The sequence below is a fragment of the Phascolarctos cinereus genome, unplaced genomic scaffold (genome assembly GCF_003287225.1).
Source record: "Phascolarctos cinereus isolate Bilbo 61053 unplaced genomic scaffold, phaCin_HiC Scaffold_4;HRSCAF=312, whole genome shotgun sequence".
In the NCBI taxonomy this organism is placed as follows: domain Eukaryota; kingdom Metazoa; phylum Chordata; class Mammalia; order Diprotodontia; family Phascolarctidae; genus Phascolarctos; species Phascolarctos cinereus.
Window position 1 is genome coordinate 5,478,463 of NW_027555847.1, and position 16,109 is coordinate 5,494,571.

The 16,109-nt window shown below is 43.4% G+C and overlaps 1 pseudogene across 1 annotated transcript; it reads left to right on the plus strand.

Moving 5' to 3' along the window:
• The first annotated feature begins 2,083 nt into the window (after nucleotides 1–2,083).
• On the plus strand, nucleotides 2,084–13,843 carry LOC110192990 (putative G-protein coupled receptor 141; annotated as a pseudogene). Its single transcript, XR_013485777.1, has 2 exons — nucleotides 2,084–2,495; nucleotides 8,037–13,843. The product of XR_013485777.1 is annotated as a putative G-protein coupled receptor 141 (transcript).
• The last annotated feature ends 2,266 nt before the right edge of the window (nucleotides 13,844–16,109 follow it).

Below are 16,109 nucleotides of genomic sequence, written 5' to 3' on the forward strand. Positions count from 1 at the left end.
TTAGAGTAGAAGAGTATGCACTTAATAAGTTCGAACTAGTATTCTGCTTATCTGTGTTTCTGCTAACCTGGGAAGGTCTAGGGGCCAAGGGCCATATTGCTTTTTACCTTTGCATTCATAGTGGACAGTGAGCCCCAAAGTAGGTGCTGGATGACTGTTGCATTTTGTCAAATTGGATGCATGGCCCTTGATCTTGATATCTTCCTCTTCTAATGGGCGCAGCACCCCAGTTTTTAAAATATTCCCAGCCCTGTTGTTAAAAGGCTTTTTCTGCCTTAGGTTGATAGAGAAGAAGTATTCTTCACGGAAAGCAGGTGCTGTCATTTCTGGGGCCAGTGTGCGCCATCTCATCTCCTCACAATGACCAGAAATAGATGGCTACCTTTTCTTGGCTGGCACATTCCAGTTTCCAACCTGCAGAAACCCTCTAATCTGGGGCTATTTGCAGAGCCAAGATGAGCAATCCACCATGTGACAGCTCATTTTGCTAGCTCTACCCAAGCCCCGCTCCTTCATGATAACCCATCCTGCAAGTGCCCACTCGGGAGTGACTGTTCCAGAATCCTAACACCCCAGCTTTGCAAAAGAACGATGCGGTAGACAACATCCAAGAGGGATCTGAGGATTTCTACTCTGGACAGAGAATAGCTATTCTCTCAGAAGGTCCAGCTAGGAATTTGAGTCAGGAAAAGTCAAGAGTTAGAAAAGGAGGGACTTCCTCAGGGAAGAAAAATGAATTCTAAACTTGGAGCTTTGTCAGATGTCAGGAGTGATACTGGGGACAAAAGAACAAACCTCATGAAAAACTTTGGCTTGATATGACATCAGGAGCAGCAAACCAGGGGAGAGGCATGTTGGAGACAAAGTTGGAAGAGACTCAGGATGATCCAGGAACCGAAAAGAAACCCTCACCTCATCCTCCTTGTGTCGAATGGAGGAGGACCTATTGGAAAGGTCCCCTCAGCTGCTGGTGCCTTCCTCTCCCTTCCCATACCATCTTCCCTCCACTCTTATCTATCTTGTAGGAACCCAGTTGTTTGCATGTGGTCTCCCCCACTAGAATTCAAACTCAACCATGTTGTTTTTTCTTTTCTTTTCAAGGTATCCACAGTGATTAGCGCAGTGCCTAGCACATGGCAGTCAATCAATAACCATTTATTAAGCACCTACAATGTGTCAGGAACTGTGCTAAGTTGAGGAATAAAAAAAAAGGCAAAAGACAGCCCATGCCTTTGAAGAGCTCACAGTCTAAAGGGGCAGACAACATGCTAACAATTAGGCACACAGCATAACTGGGGAGTAATCAACAGACAAAGGCACTAGAACTAAAAGGAATTGGCAAAGGCTTCCTGTAGTTGGTGACATTTTATCTGGGACTTGAGGGAAAGCAGGGAAGTCAGGAGGTGGAGATGAAAAAAGAGTATCCCAGGTGTGAGGACGGACAGCCAGAGAAAACACCTGCAGCTGAGAGATGGAGGGGCTTGTAGACGCTTAATAAATGATTGTTGAAGTTGGGTATGACTTTGGACAAGTCACTTAACTTCCTTGTACACTGAATCAACAGTGTCTTAGGAAATTGGAAGGATCTCTTTGAACTGATACAGAACAAAGTGAGCAGAACCAGGGAAACAATTTATACAATGACAGCATTATAAAGAAAAAGAACTTTGAAAGACTTGATAATTCTGATGAATTCCATGATTCCAAAAGACCAAAGATGAAGCATGCCAGCCACCTTCTGAGAGAGGGGGATGCCCTCAAACTGCTCACTGAGACATGTATTTTTGGACGGGGGTAAACAAGGAAATTTGTTGGATTCATTATGCTTGTTTTTTGAGAAGGTTTTCTTTTTCCTTTCTTTTTTGTGCTCTGTTGTGGGAAGAGGTGAGTAGATGAAATAAATGTTTGTCACCAGGAAAAAAGGAAGTAATATGTTGAATTTGTTATTTAATTTTTAATAAGCAAGTTGTACACAATAAAGATTCATTCTTTCACATACATGCCTCTTTATTTTCTATTTTATGTATAGAAATTCTTTTTGTGTTTGTTAAATCAGAATAATTGAATAAAAATGTTTAAATATGAAAAAAATTACTTATTGACTTGAGAGCAAAGGATTGTGGTGCTGAAGTAGACAAGTGGAGACTTTGCTCTTTCTTCCTGTGTTTTGAAGACGAGATAAAGTTGTGCAGAGTCATAGCCCACAAACCCAAATTCCCCAGGCTTACTTCTCTACCTACTTAATTACTCAGTTTCATATCTGCTCCAGCAGCAGCTGAGTTTGTCTCTGGTTCATCTGTCTTGACAGCTTTTCTTTATTATCTCTCTCATTTCTTAACATCTTCACCCAGCATTGGACCCCTCTGAGACCATCAGGGAAATGCCAGCTTGTCCAAGAAGAAGATGACTCTTCACTGTGGCTGACCCACAGAAGCTCCTTGCCCTCACTCCTTGAGTGGCCTCAGTATGGAGGTGACCTGAATCTCTTGCATTAAGTAAGTCAAGAGGGAAGACTACTGAGAAGCTCGTGGGGCAAAGAGTTCTGGATGGTGCATGGGGCAGGCAGATTCTGGGCTGAGGCAAAGACAATCAGTAAATAAACTCTGATTAAGTGCCTACTATGTGCTCTGTGCTGAACACCAGAGAAACAAAGAAAGGCAAAAATAGTCCCTTCCCTCAAGGAGCGCTCACATTCTTGTTGGGGAAGTGATATGCAAAGGATCCTTTATATACAAGGTGTATACCCTGTCACTGGAAGGAGTGTCAGAGGGATGGCACCAGTAATGCAGAGCTGAGGGACCTGCAGAAGGTAGGATCTGAGAAATTCCTGGAGGAAGCCAAGGAGTTTGGAACACGATCTTTCTGAAAAAGGGAGAATCGTTTAGAAAAAACCCTGGCATTGGAGAGTGAAGGGTGGGAGGCGAGACTGATGATGGGAAGTAGTCCATCCAAAAACATTTGTTAAAAGCCTTCTCTGTGAAAGAACCGATTGAGTCTGAATGCAGATTGAAGCATACTATTTTTCACTTTATTTTTTTCATGCTTTTTATCTGTGTTTTCTTCCACAATACGACTAATATGAAAATATGTTTTGCATGATTGCATGTATATAATGTACATTAAATCACTTACTACCTGGGGAGGGGAGGGGGAAAGAATTTGAAACTCAAAATTTAAAAATTAAAAATTAAAAAATTAAAAAAAGAAGAATGTTAAAAATTGTTTTTACATGTACCTGGGAAAAAATAAGGAATTATTCACAAAAGAAACCTTCTCTGTGCCAGGAAAGAAGACAAAAGACAGATTCTGTCCTCAAGGATCTCACGGTCTAATCGGGGAGACCCGTGTCCAAATAAGCTACATAGGAGAGAAATAGGGCATTCTTAACAGAGGGAAGGCACTAGAATTAAGAGGGCTTGAGAAAGGCTTCTTGATGAAGATGAGATTTTCTCTGGGACTGAAAGGAAGCCAGGAGGGTGTGAGTAGGCAGAGATGAGGAGGAAGTGCATTCCAGCAATGAGGGTGGGTTAGAAAGACAGTCAGAAAAAAATGCCCAGAGCAGAGAGACAGAGACTGTTGTTTGTGCATTGTCAAGCTGACCAATGTCACCGGATGGTGAGGACTGGAAGGGTAGTCTGGAGATTATGAAGAGCCTTGAATGCCAAAGAGAGGGTTGTATATTTGATTGTGTTGGTGATAGGGAGTTGAGTTTATTGAGGAAAATTGGTAAAAGCTAAGTGGTAATGGAGAAAGGAAAAAGGACCCTCCCCACACACACACTTTCTACCTCCTGAGAGGTCTGGCTCAACTCTGTTTGACCCTATGTCCTGAAGACCAAATTTATTATTTAAAAATAGATAGTCCTTTTAATAGCATCGAATTGTAATGAAGCAATTTGGCCATCTCATGGAATTTGTGATAATGACATTTTACTGATCGTTTTCTCTCCCTTATGAAAATCATAGCAATTTTAGAGATGAAGGGAATCACTTAATCTAAGTGCCTTATTTTATAGCTGAGTGAAGTCTAGAGACTTGTCTAAGGCACACAGGGAGTGACAGTATTGGGATGGGGGGAAGGGGGAGAAGACACTTTCCTGGGCATTGAGGGAATTGCTTAATGTGGCTTAGTGAGTTTTGGTACCACTCTGTGGAATTTGTTTTAAGGAAAAAGAAGAATTCAACCCTGTAAAATTTTCAGAGGTAAATATCACTTAGATCACTTTCCCCCAGAAGAGTGATAGGTGTGTTGTATGAGTGTAATGAATGAAGGCAGCTAGTTTGAAAGTAATCACAGAGTGAAGAAAATAAATTGGTATTTGGTTTGCATTTTAAATTTACCTGAAACCTAAATAACTCCTCTTGTTAACCCCTCCTTGGTCGTGAAAAGAAAAAAGCCCGTTTAAATCAAAGAGCAACTTTAAAATGAGTAAAATTCAATTAACCACCAAAAAGAGGGAGATGACCAGGAACTAGGAATGCCCTTTGGGAAGGCTGAAGCAGAACTTTCAAAGCTCTATGTAACAGAATTAATTATCTGGTAGATTAGAAGCAAAGTCATAAAAGAAAATTAGAAAGAAAGCACTCATTTGTACACTCGTAAGAACCCCACAAGATGACAGTATTTCAATTCATTGGGGTTGTACAAAATTTTGTGCTAAATTACAAAGGAGAAATACAATGAGTGAAGATGAGCTATTTAGATAGTTTGGGATATGAGTAGGAAATATAGTACTCTGCCCCCAAAGACTACTTCAGGAACACATTCCCCAGTCTTTAGACTCTCGTGAGCTTGTAAAGTAAGGGATGGAAGTTTGATGCCACTTGGAATTTCTCCCTGTCTTGTCCCCAGGGATGAAACTGAAAAAGCTCCAGGTAAGAGAAAATGAGACTAGGTTAAGAAAACAGAAAGGGATTGATTTAGCTCTTTGGGTGGTTTTTGAAAGAAAATCAGTAAAAAAAAAAACAGTTATGGAAAGGTGAAAATGCTACTGTTGATCTTTGAAAAACAGTTAATTGTTAACCCTGGACTCTGAATTTTAAAGTGCAGGTGCCTAATAGCTGGGGAAATTGAGATTTTAATTTTGCAGTGGTAAATCCACTTTTGATTTGACTGATATTTGTCCTTTAACTAAATCATGATACGGTGAAATGTGTTCTCCTATTACTTGTGGTATCAAGTGCAAAAAAAAAAAAATGCCGAAAAATGCAGGGAAATCTGAATTCCATTCTGGTCTCAGAAATTTATTATCTGTGTGATCTTAAGCAAGTTATCTTATCTCTGCTTACCTCAGTTTTCTGATCTATAAAGAGAAAGATAATAATGGCACCCACCTCTCAGGGTTGTTGTGAGGATCAGAGTGATCTAATAATTGTGAAGTGTTTCACATAGTGCCTGGCATATGGCAAGCACCATATAACGTTGACTAGTGCTATTAGTATTTCTATAATTGGATGTAATTGGTCCATACATGATAACTGTATGCCAGGTTTTAGATGTGATTCTTATAAAATGCCAAAGATGATAAATTGAATGATATTTTTTTAGGTAGGATAATTTGGGAATGCTTTTGGCTGAATTGACACCATCTGACTGGTAATAAGTTTTATTTCATGTTTTAAATACATGGTATTGTATATGTGATTATTGTGTGTTTTTCTTATATTATGAAATACTGTAGGAAATCATTGTATCAGAAATGTGGTTAGAAAAATAACGTCTCTTTTAATCTGGAAGCTGTTAGATTATGAATTGAACTGTTAAAAAGAATGTGATAAAAATAGATATTTTAAAATTTAAATATTTAATGAGGTATATTTTGTTTTAAAATATAATAATTTACTGTTTGGGGGAAAAGTTGCACAGATCTTTTAAAATGTTCTTATCTGTGAGGTGCTTTGAGACTTTGTATTCAGGCGGGGTCATAAGATCTTTTCAGCCATACTGACCACATCACATGCTGCAAAACTGAAAATACTGAAGTCTGAGAACCTGAAACCAAGAAAATAGGATCCCCTCTTCCACTCCTTGTCAAAGGGGGAGAGGGAATTTACAAGTTTACTATAATAAAAAGTAAGCTTTCATTTGAAAGTTTTTGGTGCTCACTTATAAAAATTATGAAAATTAATAAGGTGGTTCGAAGTTGTAACTTCAATATATTAATATGAGTCAACTGTCAGGTATTTACTGTATGTCTGAAACCCTAGGATGTGGTTTAGTTCAGAAATAAAGGAAAAATGTAACATAACTGCTAGGGAAACATGAGAAGATGAGTAATATTCAAGCCCTAAGTTATGGTTAGTAAAACGCTGCTATATAAGGTCAAAAACTCTTGGGACTATGTTATTATTTTGAATTTTGATTGCAATGATGGTTGTCTGAATTGAAGCCAACAGTAGAAAATGGCATGTGCCGCAGTCTGAGAACTGCTAGAGGTGGATGTCTGCCCCTGGGAAAAATTGAGAGAAGGACCTCAGCATAGTCTAAGATAGGTTTCTCTTGACTCAGCTTCCCCATTGGAATTTTCCTTTCTGAACAGGACATTTCCCCAGCTAGTTAATCCTGAACCTGGCTTTTAATACCCTGTGAATAATATGGAATTTTACTACATGATTGACTGTCAGATATGACTTGTGCTTGGAATCAAACAGAGCCAAGGGAGCTAATATACCCTGTGACATTATTTGTCAGGTCAGCTGTGCCCCTGAGGGGACAAGTCTTGACATTGTTATAACTATATCCCTCCTTTTTCTTTTCATAGCAAATTTCTATAATCAAGGTAGGTGAGCAATAGAAGTTTTGTAAGTACAACACTGAATCTATTCATTGATAGATTGATATTGGAACATCTCTGAGTTGCTATAATAGGATATAAATATGAAACAATTTACAATTTGTATTTGTATTTGAGGTCAAATTATAATATAGGATGATATCCTCCTGAGGGGGGAATTAAACAAAGTAATAAGACAAAGATGTAAGTTTTCTAATTAAATGGAATGATGAATTTTGAGAAAGCAACAGGATTAGACTGTTTTCTTTAAGAACTATATACATATGTATATGATTTACATTCAAATGTATTTAGTATGGAAATTCAGGCTTTGATTAGGTTTTAGTAATGAGTTCTCAAAATTGGATTAAGAATTTTACATATAAAATTGCACTAATAATTGCAAAGAGAGTGAAATTATTTTCCTATTTTAATGTATCTTGTAATTTTAAAAGATAGAAGGGTTCATTTTACAAGTCAGAATTTTTTTAAGATTCTTATATCCAGTATAAAATTTAGGTAAAGATAAAAAGAAGTGGTATATCTTTTGAAAAGTACCAGTATGTGTTTGGATTGATTTCCCTTTTTAAGGGAAATGACAGCCAGCAGTTTCAGTTCTAATGGTATAATTAAAACAAATAAAATGTATTTACCAAAAAAAAATTTCTGACATTTCAGATTTAGAAAGTCAAATTTAAGAGATTATAATAAATGGTATAAGTCTTGTTACCGGTAGATTTTAGGAGAATTTTCTAGTAATCTCTACAAGTGAATTTTCTGCTAATCTCTACAAGAGCTACCCTGAGAATGAGACCTATTCCATAATGTCCAGGAGAAGATGTTTCCAGGGACCAGATGACTATATGAGTCATCCTGGACTCAAAAAGCAGAAGAAGTCTGTATAATTTATATAGTCTTAAAAATACAGACTATCCTCCAATAGTGAGGCTGATCCAAAAAAGGTGCTAGGACCAAAAAGATTAGGGGTGTGTGTATGGGGTGGGGGGTTGACTTAGAAATGCAGTTAGAAATTCCATCTGATGTCCATAAGGCAGGTCTATGTTCACGCCAAAAAATACACTTCATCTTTGGAGACTCCATTGTCTGTATTATCCATGTTTTTGGTCCCCTCAAATATTTTAGAAAATCGAGAGCTGCCTGCAACTAGATTTGTCCTAGGATTACTCAATTCAAGACTTCTACACTTTTTTTTTCAAAATTGGATATTTAAGATTTTTTACAATTTCTTTTGGTATTCTCTTAGAAGAAAACATGGAGATGTACAACATGACCATCCAGCACAATGTCTCCAATGAAACTGTGGAAAACCCAGCCCATTGTGATGACCACTGCAGGAGGGTTCTGGCCACGCTCTACAGCATAGTCTTGTTAGGAGGGACAGCCGGCACCATCATGATGTCCCACGTCTTAATGCAGAGGAATTCCCAGTCTGTCATCACCATCATCATCGCCAACATCATCGTGCTACATTCCATCCTCCTGGTCAGTCTTCCATTCCGCCTCAGTTACTACTTTCTGTTGGAGTGGAAGTTTGGCTGGTTCATCTGCTTCGGGTCATCAGCAGCATGGTACATGTCCAATTGTACTTCACCTTTGTTTTCTATGTGGCCATCATTGTCATACGCTTACTCATTTACTTCAAAAGGCTCCCCATGCAGGAATTACAGAAGTGCCATGCAATAGCCTTGAGTGTTGCCATCTGGCTGGTGGGGACACTCATTTTCTCCATGATTTTTCTGTTCCAGTATGGCATCCACATGGACTCCTCTCAGCATCACTGTTTCAGTTCTCCAGAACTCAACCACACGTCAGTGGTTGTCATCAAATTACTGCCATGATTGGCATTATCATGGTGACAGTCTTGGTCCTCTCCCTGATTCAGTTGGTTGTCATCACTCAACTCACAAAAACGCTCTGGCCTGGCATGTTTACACACCAAGAGTTCCGAGCTCATATCAATAGTTTCTTTTTCTTGGTGGTAATTATTGTTTGTTTCCTACCACATCACACCTTTCGGGTTTTCTTCATTCAAAATTATTTCCTGAATAAAAAACCTGAGTTAATTCTCTATGGTGAAATTTGCAAGGCTTTAACGAGTGTCTGCTGCCTGGACATGTTGTGCTTCATAGGTGGACTGGCCCATTGAACACTTGTTTTGATCTACCAGCAATGTCATTTTTTAAGAGCTTACATTTTGAAAGAAGTTCCAGATTTAAAGATGCTATTTCAACATGAACCTTCACCCTTCCTCTTCTATAAAGAAGTTAGCAGCAGTCACTGGTCTCTGTCCTCATCCTTCCATCTTCATGAAGCAACCCAAGTTGATTTACATAACTTTGCCCAGCTGCCTTGAAGGATGATGGAAGGCAGACAAGCCAATGAAAAGAGTGAAAATGTTTTCCCCAAAAAACTGTGGAGGTAGGCTGACTCATGGACAGTACATCCCTTGAGCATTGGGAGGTGGAAGGGGCAGATGGTGCAGACTTACCTTAGGTCAGTGACAATTAGGAAATTAAAGGAAATAGTCCAAAGTTTCCTTGATAATAGCTAACACTTATATAGTGCTTTAAGATATGTAAAGTGCTTTAAAATATATTGAATTTTATACTCATAATACTGTTGGAAGTATGCCAAATATCAAAGTTGCCAAGTCATACCTGGGTGGGGGCAAATAAGCCAGATAAATGAAAGGTCAAAGGTCTTCAGGTTGCTCCCTAGTGCTCTGAAGGCTCTGCTGACACAATAGTTGCAAAAATATTATTTGAACTGTCTACAGTGCATGGTCACCCAAAGCCTTTCCATTTTTTCTCTCATCTTCAGACAGAAGATCAGTTAGTGAGTCAATAAATATTAATTAAACACTTTCTGTATACCAGGGACTGTGCTAAACAATGAGGGTACAAAGAAAGGTAAACACAGTGCCCACCCTCAAGACAAAGAAAGACAGCCACATAGAAATGGCTCCCTAATGACAAGATTTCAAGTGGGGACCGAAAGAGAGGGGACAACATTCATCGAAGATTGACCCCTTATGATAATCACATCCTACTAAGCTTTGACCTTGTTTCATTCAGAAGGCTCAGAAGGATTGATGATCTCCTAGGCTGGGAAGTTCTCTCCAGCAGTGCAGATCACAGCCCATCCTGTGTGACTTTCATCTAGGCACTCCCAAAAGTTCACCACAAGGGGTCCATCCAATGTGCAGGACACTTTCCTCACTTCCTTATGACATCGGGAGTATGACAGTGGAGTCCTTGATCTGTCATCCAACTTGAGTTCCTGGTATAGAACCAGTCCATCAGTGGGGAACTTAGAAGATAAAACTATTTCATAATGGCCTCTGGGGGACCTTTTCTCAGCCTCATGCTTTTGACACTGTTCATCACCCTCTCTCTCTCTCTCTCTCTCTCTCTCTCTCTCTCTCTCTGTCTCTCTCTCGGTTCTCCTCCCTCTATGACCTCTCCTTCTCTGTCTCCTTTGCTGGATTCCCCTCCAGATCATGCCCTCTGACCATAAGTGTCCTTCAGGGCTCTGTCCTGGGTCAAGTCCTCTTCTTTCTCTTCCTGCTTCACTCAGTGAATTCATCCTCTCCCATGGGCTGAATGGCCATCTCTGTGCTGAGGAGTCTCAGATGCCATCCAATCCTAACCTCTCCCTGATCTCCATTCAGCTACCTATTGTACATCTCAAACTGGATGTCCCACAAACACTTGAGACTCAACACGTCCACAGCTGAACTCATTGTCCTTCCATCCCAGGTACCGCCATCCTCCCAGTCACCCACCCGCTCCTCCCAGATGTCATCCACTACTCCACTCTCTTCACATCCAATCATCATCAAGTCCTGTCATCTCTATCTTTAGTAACATCTCTGCCTCAGACCCTTTCCCTCTCCTTGGGCATTGCCACCCCCCTGGGGCAAGGCCTCATCATGTCATTCCTAGGTGGGACTGCCGGCCACAAGTCTCTCCCCTCTCCCATCCATCCTCCACTTAGCTGTCAAACTGACCTTTCTGACGCCCAGGTCTGAGATAGCACGCCCCCTCACATCTATTCAGTAAGCTTCCGTGGCTTCCTCTCACCTCCAGGATCAAATGGCAGACCCTGCGTTTGGCTCTCAAAGCCCTTCATAGCCCACCCCCACGTCATCTTTCCAGTTTTCTTGCCCGTCTCTCCCCTCCGATGTTCTCTGTGATCCAGGGACACTGCCTCCTTGCTGCTCCTCACACAACACCTCTGCACTCTTTTCATTTTCCCTGGCTGTTCCCATGCCTGGAATTCTCTCCCTCCTTATCCTCATCTCTGACTGCCTGAAAACCCAGCTGAAATCCCATCCTAGAGAAGACAACTTCCCAGTCCTTTTTGCTAGCAGTGCTTTATTTCTGATTGTCTCCAATTTGTTCTGTTTCTATCTTGTTTGAACATGGTTGTTTCCATGATGTCTCTCCCATTAGAATGTAGGCTCCTGGAGGGCAGGGACTGTCTTTTGCCTTTCTTTGTATCCCAGCACTTAGCACAGTGCCTGGCACGTAGTAGGCATTTAATAAATGCTCATTGACTTCACCTGACTTTTGGGGTTTTTCTTCCCTGGAGTAGCCTTGTTTCTTATCCTGTGACTCACAGTCGTACTGACTCTGGTGGGGGCTCTCTCTCCTCCAGGTTTGACTTTCTACATCTACCACCAACTGTAACTCTAGTCTTTGGCTTCCTCATTTTGCAGCAGATTTTCCCATCAGGTGGTAAGTGCTATGAAGCTATAAGCTTCATTCTTTGAGCTCCCAGGGCACCCATGGGACATATTCTCTGCTCTTAAGCTGCATTGTCATGAGGGAGACAGGAGAAATCAATATGTCTGCCTTATTACAGTGATTCCCACCAGAAGATAGGAAAAGACTCCTATTGTTTCAACTGCACTTGTAAATATCTTAAACTTTATGTCTTAGGGTAAATAGGCGGTATAGTGGATAGAGCACCAGGCCAGGAGTCAGGAAGACTCATTTTCCTGAGTTCAAATCCAGCCTCAGATACTTCCTAGCTGTGTGACTCTGGACAAGTCACTTCACCTTGTTTGCCTCGGTTTCCTCCTCTGTCAAATGAACTGGAGAAGGAAAGGGCAAACCAGTCCGGTATCTCTGCCAAGGAAACCTCAAACGGGGTCACAGAGAGTCAGACACGACTGAAAATAACCGAACAACACAAATATCTTAATTGGATTTCAAAACAGAAATTGCACGTGAAGCCAACAACTACTTTGTTTCTCATTGGAATGAAACTGATGAACTAATTTTAAAAACTCTTCTAGCAAGCGTGCGTGCAAAGTAAACCAAATTAGCACGGCCCAGCTTCCCTCACTGGGCTTTGTGTTTGCTTCGGCTGGGGGAGGGGCTTGCCTGGATGGCTTCTGTGGTCCCTTCCAGCTTTGAGCTTTCATGATCCTTGTGTCTTTTCCCTTTCTTGGGCTCCAGGCTGGGTTTGGGAATACTTTTGCAGTAGATGGTGGGTCTTTAACAACCCTCTGCCCTGCTAAGCCCCCTTATGCCCATAGCCTCAGCCCTGAGTTCTGGCTAAAACCCTGCTTGCCTTGGAGAGCTGGGGCGGGCAGATGAGTCCCTAATGTCTGGGTCACCTAGGGGTTTGGCTGTCTGTTCAAGAGGCTTCTGCCAGTCGCAGGAAACCACAGGCAGGCTTCCTGTCTGCATGAGAAACACAGAATAGCATCATCACACTATGCTTCTGGGTGCCCCCGCTGTGCCCTAGAGACTCTTGCTGCTCTGACTTCCAGAATCTCTGGAGGGACATGGGGCCCACCGTGGTGGGAGACCACTTTCTCCAGGGCGCTTGTCTGCTCCCCTCTTCCTGCCCCAGGCTCGGCATCCTGGGCCCCAAGGAGGGAGCCAGTTACCCCCTAATCCAGTCCCTACCGCCCGGGTCTCAGAAACGGCGCCTGACTTCTGACTTTCCTCTCCTCCCTTGACTGTACACAGTTCCAGAAAGGAAAACGAGAGGAATCGCCATGCACTGGAGAAGGGAAGAGGGGCACGGAGTCAGACGCAGCTCGGTTTCTTGGAAGCCTTAATTAAACACAAGTGACTGGGAGAAGGTGTGGAGGAGTCCAGGGACAGAAAAGCCATCTGATAATCTGGACGGGGGAAGGCGCCTGGCCTGGTGGGGTGGGCACTCAGCAGCATCTAAGCCACAGGACGGGAGCAAGGGAACCTAAGGTCACTCTCTTCTCAGTGTACCAGGTCTGGCTTCTCTGAGGGGTCAGATCTCAGGCCAAGCCCTAAAGAATGGAGGCATGAAGCTGCCACTTCAGGACTGCGGTGGAGTAAGGTGGGGTAGGTAATGGAAGGAACTCTGGCCTGGGACCTGGGGCTGCCACCTGCACCCCCACATGGGTCCTACAGTATGAGCTGTGCCAAGTCCAAGGTCGTCTGTGGGCAAACGGATGCTCAAAGCCACAGTGGATGAGCTTCCCAGGTTTTTTTTTTTCTCATTTCAAACACAGGACACAGAGCTCTTGAGAGGAAGGGAACAGGGGTGGAGCAATTCTCAGAGATGACCACCTCCAGTTCAGACTAAATTTTCATATGTGAGCTTTCCAGGAAATTCACCAGAATGCCCCGCATCTCACAGTACGCAGCCAGCCCTGCCCAAGCTATCAGCTGGCATTCAAGTGGTCAGGTTTACTCAGGGACAAGGAAGGTCACCCTATACAAGGTTCTCCCACTGGCTGCCCAGGTTTGAAGAAAGCCCACCTCATGCAGGCTGCTCAGGAGGGGTCCTAGCCATGCCCATCCCCATGGTCCCAAATAAGACCCAGAAAACTGACCACCAGCCTCTTCGTGAGGTACCACCATGAGCACCTCCACAGCAGGATCCATACTCTCCATTAGATTGTATGCTTCTTGAGGGCAGACTGTCTTTTTTTTCATATCTGTATCACCAGAGCCTAGCACAGTGCTGGGCACAGAGGAGGCATTTAATAAGTGTTCATCGACCGACTCTCTTGTTCCATACCCTTGGTTAAATAAATGAGAGCAAAAATTCCATGTCTGCCTCATTATTTCAGCATTCAGGAAGAGCCCACCACAGGCATTGTTCATCCAAAGGAAATTCCTCTGTTAGCCATAGACTATTTCCTCCAGGTTTACAGGGCCTCCTCCACAAATACAAACACACTCAATGGGGAAATCCAAACCACAAGGAGGACCCCAGCCTGGACCTCCATGAAGGTACCTGCCCCCTGCCCTGCCTCACCAGGACCCTGCTCTTTGCCTCCCATGCCCAGCCCTAGGCTGGGGTGCAGGCGGGACCCAGGGCCACAGCCCTGCTGTGGCTTCAGGGGGAAAGCACCAAGAAGCATCCTCCCCAACAGCCAGTGCAGAAGATGATGGCAGTGCTGCTGATGCTGCCCACAGACCTGCACTTCCTAGCTTTTCAGCAATGCCTCATTTCTTCCTCATCTTGACCACAACGCCTTCCCCTTTCCCTGCACTGGAACATGAGGAAAAGTTTTGAATTCTTTGTTGATGTTCAGTTTCAAGAGAACCGTGGATACATAATTTGATCATGGAGTGGGGAGGGGGAGGAGAGATGACGATGCCTTGTCTACCTCTCTCCCTTTCCCTGAGTCTCTGCTCCGTTCAATTTTCTTTAATTCACTTCAAGGATACCTTGTAAAATTCACTGATGTGCTCGATTTATTTTACAGGGCAAATATACAATAGCTATCACTAAATAGAGCTGTTAATAAGAAAATGACCCCCTGGGCGCCAGAGTTCTGTGGAACACGGGTGGAGACCGCGCTGCTGGTCATGACGCCTTTCACAATGCTTCAGTTTCAATGAATCAAGGCCAGTGTGAAACACCAAAGAAGAGGGACTGAAATATTCACGTTTTAGGTCAATGAGTCTGAAGTGAATTCCTGGCCAGATTCTAAAAAGTATCGCTAAAGGGATCGCCAGTGAGCATTTAGAAAGGGAAGGACCAAAAGGCAGTTTAGCAGTCAACATCTGTGGTGGGATTTGAACCCAGACCCTCTGTTGCCCAAACCAGTGTTGTGGCCATTCCAGTGGATCGCACCCCCTCCCCTAAGAAGTCCTCTGTCCCCTTCTCGCAGGCTGATGTCTCTAACGCTTTTCAGAAAATTTCTCATCCTCTCCCCTCGCTGCCAGTGCCGTCCCCCAGGGCGCTTAATAAAGGCTGGCTGAATGAAGTGGAGTACATAGTTTTCCCAGGCTGCAGGTAGCTTCGTGGCATTATGAGGTGCAGAGGAGCCGCCAGGCTGCACTGGCAGAGGGTGCTTCTCCCCCAGGACACCCTCGTACTAATGAACCCCCACGTCCAGCTCCACTTCTTATTTCTGTACTGGGGACAGAAAGGCCAAAGGAGTAACAGTCCAGGAGTCCACGAGGTTCTGTGCTTGTATGGCCTACATCCTGGAGATTAAAGGGGAATGTTGAGGGAGGGAGGGAAGGAGGGAAGTAGGGAAGGGAGGGAGAGAAGGAAGGAAGGAAAGAAGGAAGGAAGGAAGGAAGGAAGGAGGGAAGGAGGAAGGAAGGAGAAGGAGGGAAGAAGGAGGAAGGAAGAGGGAGGAGGAGGAAGGAGGGAAGGAAGGAGGAAGGAAGGAGGGAAGGAAGGAGGGAAGGAGAAGGAAGAAGGAAGGAGAAGGAAGGAGGGAAGGAAGGAGGGAAGGAAGGAGGGAAGGAAAGAGGGAAGGAGGGAAGGAAGGAAGGAGGGAAGGAAGGAGGGAAGGAAGGAGGGAAGGAAGGAGAAGGAGGGAAGGAAGGAAGGAGGGAAGGAAGGAGGGAAGGAAGGAGGGAAGGAAGGGAGGGAAGGAAGGAAGGAAGAAAAGAAAGAAAAAGAGAAGGAAGGAAGAGAGGAAAAAGGAAGGAAGAAAGAGAAAGAGAAAAAGAGAGGAAGGAAGGGTGGAAGGGAGGAAGGAAAGAGGAAGTCTGCTCAGTCACAGCATTCATTAAATGCTGATTATGTGTCAGACACTGTGCCAAGCACTAGGGATGCAAAGACAGACACTCCCTGCCTTCAGGGAGCTCCTGTTCTACGAAGATGGTCCAGTGAGTGCCCAGAGCATCCTTGGGGAACCTGAGAGAGACAGACGCTTGGAACTTCTGCTCTTCACTGTCTGCAGCCCCTTCAGCATTTCACCCAGAATTTGGTGGGACCCGGAGGGGTTTCTCAAGTCCTTTTATCTTCCTGAGAAGAGGAAGGGCATCCTAGTCTCCCCAAAGTCCCCTTGGTTCCTTCTAACGAAGATTGAAAATCGGGGTCCCCACAAAAATCTCTTAGAGCAAAT